This window comes from Octopus sinensis, linkage group LG15 (genome assembly GCF_006345805.1).
Source record: "Octopus sinensis linkage group LG15, ASM634580v1, whole genome shotgun sequence".
NCBI classification, from domain to species: domain Eukaryota; kingdom Metazoa; phylum Mollusca; class Cephalopoda; order Octopoda; family Octopodidae; genus Octopus; species Octopus sinensis.
The window spans coordinates 43,124,005-43,131,504 of NC_043011.1; the positions used below are offsets into that span (position 1 = coordinate 43,124,005).

General features: G+C 36.4%; 1 protein-coding gene across 1 annotated transcript in view; it reads left to right on the forward strand.

Annotated features, from left to right (window-relative positions):
* LOC115219679 overlaps positions 1–7,500 on the forward strand; it is a 323,525-nt gene that overhangs the window by 84,887 nt on the left and 231,138 nt on the right. The window lies entirely within an intron of this gene.

Here is a 7,500-nt window from a genome sequence, read left to right on the forward strand (position 1 = left end):
ATTTCTCTGACAAAACACATATCGTCCTTGACCATCCTGTATTCTTCTCAGACGCAATGTGTAACCTTATAAAATGTGTCTTATTCAAAGACAATGAAGTTTGAATTGAGGGAGATTTGGCAGCTATTTCTTTCAGGTTTAGAGACTATTCCTGATAAAAGCATTGTCAGAAGGAATCTAGAACTATGAATCAGTATTAATTTCTCGGAAATGAATCTGTGAATCGGTTTCGATTCCTAGTTTACTTGGCCTAGCTTAGCTTGTTAACTTGCCTTAATTACGCCACTGGAATTACCTAAGCGCTTTGATAAATGAATGTTTAACTTATGACGCTTTGATAAAAAAAAGGCTTAACCTCCACTGCTTTGATGAAACTCGTAAGTTATGGCGGTTTAATAAAGCACAAAAGCGTTACAGATTCTAATATATTTACAAACGTAAATCTCAGCGTTCACATTTATATAAATCTTAATGCTTTAACACAAAACCTTCCGATGAGAGACACAACAAGATTAGTTTCTAAGAGTAATGACTATAAAAGTTTTCTTAAATAATACTTTTAAAGATATCTAAATCATTTCATGTTATGTGGTGGTGGCGCAAACGAACTAGCAGAGTTGTTTAATCGACATATGTCTTGATGCAATAAAAGACTAATATATTCACCTTTAATGACATTAGACTATCGGCAGTGAACTTAATGAGAACTGACTATCAAAGAGAATTTAAGAGAAATTGCTTCACGACTGAATAGCACTGAAGCAAGTGAAACAATTAATGTGAAATGATGTGTCTTAGTATTGCAATGAGATCATAATGTCATTTATTGATTTCTCGTGACACAATAGCACAAACGTTATAATGGTTGGAAATGGAGGGGCGGGGTGACGTTCATGGGTTTTTTTTTTTTTCAGAATCAATCCCTTGTATAAAATGTGAATTAGTTTCAATGGAGAATCGAAACTGTTGTCACCACTCAAAACGAGAGAGCTTTATTACCTCTTCTGTGTGCGCGCTTGTATTATTGCGGTGTCTCATTTAGTTTTAGTTTTTGTCGTTTATTATAATCTCGCCCAGATCTAGGATGATCAATATGAATTCTAAATGACTGTTACTATATTTTTATCGATCCTTCAGAAGTTAAACTTAGCTAACTTTAATCAAATACGGCAGAAATTTTGTCCGACTTTCGAATGACTTAACTAATCCATCGATTCTTTACAAGGGCTTTGTAATTTGAAAAGCATTTCAATGTTTATGCCTGTCCTTATCGGCATTAGAGAGTAGGAGAAATGGAAACTGTCTTCAACCGAAAGCAAAACCTATGTCTGTAGCCCACTTATTGAATTGTAAAACTTTCTAATCTACTTAGATCTGTTTCCTAAACTGGTTTCATAAGAATTCCAAGATACGGCATAATAGTTTTGATGTTCTGTGAGTCAAGGCTTCTGTTAATAAAATGTAGTAAAAATTGTTTTATAAAAGAAAAAATGATATTCATCATTTCGAAGTTGTTACAATTTTTTAATAATTTGAATAAATTCTCTCCCCAAAATATTTCGTTTCTCTTATATAATGCCTTATTAAAATTAGTGAGGCAATGGCTGTCCCTAATATATAGGCATAGGTACGATGATTTTTGAAAAACATCGCGAAAATTTAGAACCCACTTACCTAGATGAACAACTCGTCACGGTAATTAAATGTATCATCAAATACTGAGTCAGTATTCCTATAAATCCCTGACAGACCCGTGTTTAACTACCCACGGGACTTTATGGAAGTAACACCAGTAATGAAACCCTCAGTAAAATTCACCAATCATCTAGTTAAACCTTGCTGTTACATCTTAACTTTGGTCCAGAAGCGAGATGAGACTTTCTCAAGTCTGTAAATGCATGTAATGATCGTAGAGTTGCGAATTTTGATATCTCCCTCGGAGTAATAGCAAGGACAGTGTTATGAAACTGAGTCATTTACTTACACTGGTCATCTCTTCTTGCGACTATATCTTGGAGGAACGTGGTCTCTGTCAGAGTCATTTGTATTTTAGATGCGTTAGATGAGAGTCTTTTTCAGTCACATCTATATAATTCCTTAAGCTAACTGACTCCCCTCTCTAGTTAATGTTACTTCGTTAACACAGGTGAGAAAGGTATAACTGCCACACAATCACATATTCTGCTGCTTATACGGAATCAAAACACTAATAACATTAGATTTCTTTGGCAAAGCTGTTATAAAATATCAAAAGGGATCGTATTACATGAATCGTTTTGAAACTGACCTATTTTCCATTATCGTTATTGCAAATATTCTGTTCAATACCACAGGTTTGCTTGTCAATTCCTTGACCATAACAACTTGAGTATGTCCCTTAGTGACTGACAATATATGCATATCTGATCAAGAGCAGGAGTAGTGGGGGAGTATCATAGCCATGTATTGAGAGGGATTCTTTGGGGTTTGAAAAGCAGTTTGAAGAAAATATTAGCTATATTTCATACTTTCTAGGGGTAAGTAAATAAGAAATAACAGTTACTACCCAAGGGCAAAAATCGTATTACAGAGTGATTGTCAACTAGGCCTCCTGTATATGAGGTCACTCCACGTACTGAAAACGTTAACCAAATCTGCTTCGAATCTTACCGTCTTACAGAGACAGTGCATAATAAATATGGTCTTAGGTATATCATGTTCATTAAAAAAAAAATGATTGTCCTCAACTGAAATATAATTTAATCTACTCAAATATAATTTGACCTACAAGTCTACTCAGCCAGGATTATGTTATGGTTACACAACGGCAATATTAAACATGTTTCCAACATTAAATGTATCCCGTCCTCTCAAATGAAAACAAAAGCAAATTTCCGAATAGAAACATGTATGAACTATTTGGTTAATTTATACTACATACAAAAATAATGACATAATACAACTGCTTACAAAAATAGAGATTAATGTATAATTTTGTCTATGCTCATAATTTTTGTTCACAATATTGAAAGAAAATTGCCACCGAAGAAAAGACGTGATCTCTTTAGAAAAAAGTATAAAGCAAGGAGGATTGTAGAAAACCGAACGTGAGAGTCTCAAGAGAGAAGAGAGATGAGACTTGTTCAAGATTAGCAGAGGTATGCTACAGCATGTCAGATGGCGTCTCAATACAGAAGGGAGATGAGAATTTCCCTAGATCAGCAAACGCATGCTCCATCACATCAAATGGAGTCTCAAGACAGAAGCGAGATGAGACTTTCTCAAGATCAGCATAGATGGAGTCTCAAGAGAGAAGGGGAGATGAGAGTTTCCCAACATCAGCAAAGTCGTGCTGCAGCATTTAATGCTGAATCATTAAACCGACGTTTTCATGATTAGACAGAGGTCCCAATAGAATAGCTCTCAGAAACAGACTGCGTACAAATTTGTTCTTCACAACTCCTGGAGCTCCTTTCAGATATGATCCATCTCATTCTTATAAAAATGATAATTTTGTCCAAATTGGTGTACTAAACTCAAATTGTCGTTTCTGCCAAAGTTTAAAATTTCCAAATGAAACTAATGGCACGTGCTGCTCAGACGGTAATGTAACATTACCAGCACATCCACCTCCTCCTCATCCTATTATGGGCCTTCTGGAAGGCACTTCCAGCCAGTCAAAGGATTTTCTGAACAATATCACACAATAAAATACTGTATTTCGAATTACATCGTTTGGTGCATCTAAGGAGATAGTTAAAAATGGATTTATGCCGACATTCAAAGCTCAAGGACAAGCCTGTAACCTCATTGGTTCCCTGTTACCCACAAATGAACAACCACAATTCCTCCAATCTTACTTTATGAGTGATGTAGGACAACAAACCCGAAGAAGGTGACAAAACGTAAGACGATGGGTCGTGTTAGACGCAGCGACGACTGCCGTAAAGGAGAGTATATCCAGTGACAGCTTTCGGTGCGTTGAAATATCACATACTCGACCACCGATTTTCCATGGGAGTTCAGGACCTGGGATATTCCAAACGGACGCATGGTATGTTGCTTAATTGAATTAGCCCATCATTTACTCCACAAACACTTAGTCGTCAATGCTGCACTTTCCCGTATCACCTGCCTCAACAGAACTGTAATCTCTCTCTCTCTCTCTCTCTCTCTCTCTCTCTCTCTCTATATATATATATATATATATATATATGTGTGTGTGTGTGTGTGTGTGTGTGTGTGTGTGTAAATTATGAAGAACCACCATGTAGCAATTGAACAATGATATACTTAAATCATACCATATACAAACAAATTAAAGATGCGATAAAACATTTACCTTGAGCTAAATAAAGTACGAAATTATATATATATACATATATATATATATATATATATATATATATATATATATATATATATATACAAACTATGTCATTTAAATCCCGAGCAACGCCGGGCATCTCTGCTAGTAATATATAATAATGACATGATAAACACACTTGCTATATTAACATAAAATTTATGTAAAATATGGCTTCTTTTGTTTACGATCTGATCAATAATCAGAACAATGAGATAGCACGGACAAAATAATTCCGTTACGCGTCACGTCTTGTTGGGATAACCGAGGTCTAGTTGCGCAGCGATTTACTGTTGGCTGTTCTCTAGATCAATAATAGCTGTTTCTATCAAAATGATATCCTTAAAAGATCAAACAGCTCGTCACGACTCTTTAGTAGTTTTAACTTTTTGACATAAAATTGACGACAGAGGAAACGGCTGCTCACTTGGATAAAACTAAGTGAATTCACCAGGACATTTAATAGCTAGTTCCGAAAACAAGTGGAAAGTGAAACTCAACAGATTACACGATCAAAGACTAGTTAAGGTATAGGAACTTATAAATCAGTCATTAATACGCCAGCACTTAAACCAAACGCTTATAACATCCTCACTCTGTAGAAATTTAGAATTTTTATAGTAAGAAAAAACTGTTAGATAAATCTCTTTTCAAAGACAACTTTTCCAAGAATACTCTATTACAAAAGTCCTTCAAATATCTAAATATTAATGTTGCCATTTTCTGTATTAATATCGGTATACTATTACATCGGAAATCAGATAAACTAAATTTAATAAATACTTTAGCATCATATTTCCACAGACAAGTGTGTTTTTACTATTCAGAAACAAACACGGTTTATTTTCAATTTTCCCAATTTTTTTCTTCTTCTATAGAAACGTCTCATACAATAATATCTTTACAATTACGATCATATCTTAATTAAAATCTGACAAAATATAATGCTCACAAAGAAATTCGAGTTTTTCAAAGTATAAAATCATAATATTAAGCCGCGAGTTATTTTGTGGATGGTGTTTCGCACACACACATATACACAGGCACACACATATACACAGGCACACATATATACACAGGCACACACATATACACAGGCACACACACACACAGGGACACACATACACGTACACGTGTGTTTGTGTCTTTCCGCAATGTTTACAATTATTGATTTTTCTTCCTTTTAAACTGACAGTATTATCATTTTTAATGGGATTTCTCCAGAGTCACACACTTAATATTGCTAACGTTGTCACAACACCTAAAATCATTTTTTAGTTTCGCTTGTGTCATTATGCTTCGCAGTTTTCTCCATCGACTTCCTAGAAAATCTTTCTCAGATGGGATGTATTTGATTATTTTATGATGTACTTGTTTTTGTTTAGCCCCAGGTCAGACTTGATCCAGTAGAGCTATAATCAAATGGCCTTTTAACTGTGATCATCCTGATTTTCCCCACACATGATAATAAATACATTACCAGTTTGTTCGCTTTACTTGTTTCAGTCATTTGAGTGTGGCCATGCTGGAGCACCGCCTAGAGTAGCAAATCGACCCCCAGGACTTATTCTTTGTAAGCTCAGTACTTATTCTATCGGTCTCTTTTGCCGAACCGCTAAGTTACGGGGACGTAAACACACCAGCATCGGTTTTCAAGCGATGTTGGGGGGGGATGAAAGGCAAAGTCGACCTCGGCAAAATTTGAACTCAGAACGAAAAGACGGAAGAAAATCCCGTTAAGCACTTTGTCCGGCGTGCTCACCGCCTTCTCATCAACAAGGTATTAAAAACTATCATTGCAATTGAGTTCAAATTCAGCCCTATGATTCCTGTGAAGTCAATAAAATAAAGTACCCGTCATGAAAAGGGGTTGATTTGATCGACTACACTACCGTCACCAAATATCGATCAGGCTGTGGGCCTCAATTGATTGACAGAATCGTTAGAACATGGTACAGTATGTTGTGCACAATCGGTTCCGGTTCTTTACGTTGTAAATTCAAATCATGCAAGAGTTACCTTTCTTTTCGCCGAATGCACAAAATTAAGAGCCAGTCCAGAAGTGGAATCAATTTAATCGATTAATCTCTATCCCAACTAAACTGCTGGCTCTCTGAGCAAATCAGAAATGTGTTGTTGTTGTTGTTGTTTGTTGTGAGGCAGTGGTGGTAGGGGTGTGTTGATAAAATCGGAAGCGCGTCGAACAATGTAGCTTATAAATACTGGCACTCTATTTTCTGAATTGAAACTCGTCGATATCAGCTTCCCTTTAATCCTTCCAAGGTTGGTGAAATATACTACCTTTAAGTGGAGGCGCAATGGCCCAGTGGTCAGAGCAGCGAACTCGCGGTCATAGGATCGCGGTTTCGATTCCCAGACCGGGCGTTGTGAGTGTTTATTGAGCGAAAACACCTAAAAGCTCCACGAGGCTCCGGCAGGGGATGGTGGTGATCCCTGCTGTACTCTTTCACCACAACTTTCTCTCACTCTTACTTCCTGTTTCTGTTGTACCTGTATTTCAAAGGGCCGGCCTTGTCACTCTCCGTGTCACGCTGAATATCCCCGTGAACTACGTTAAGGGTGCACGTGTCTGTGGAGTGCTCAGCCACTTACACGTTAATTTCACGAGCAGGCTGTTCCGTTGATTCGGATCAACCGGAACCCTCATCGTCGTAACCGACGGAGTGCTTCCACTACCTTTAAAATCAATACAATTCTTACCTTGAATCTATAATAGAGATGTTTATCACTGGTATTATTAATGTCTTTCTGTCAACTTTAATCGCGATAATTTTAGAACTATTTGCGCTATATCACATCCACAAAATGCTTTTTACACAATTTGGGCTAATCTCGCGTGATGTACTTGAATTCAGCCACGCAAATTATAAAATAGCTAAGCTGTAAATCTTGAAAATTTACAACAATTGTATTGATTCATTTTTTCACAGTGAAGTTTAAATACCTAGGCAACTATTAAAGGAACAAGATTTGTTACTTGGAAAATATGTTGGATGGTTTGAAGAGAAATCGCACAACATTTTTTTCATCTGAAAATACTAACTATTAATTCTTCTGAATTTCCCCAGGGCAGCATAAGAGCCTCGTGTAATTTCAAAAATTGCTAATGAATTTGCTAGGCAACAATGTATGTG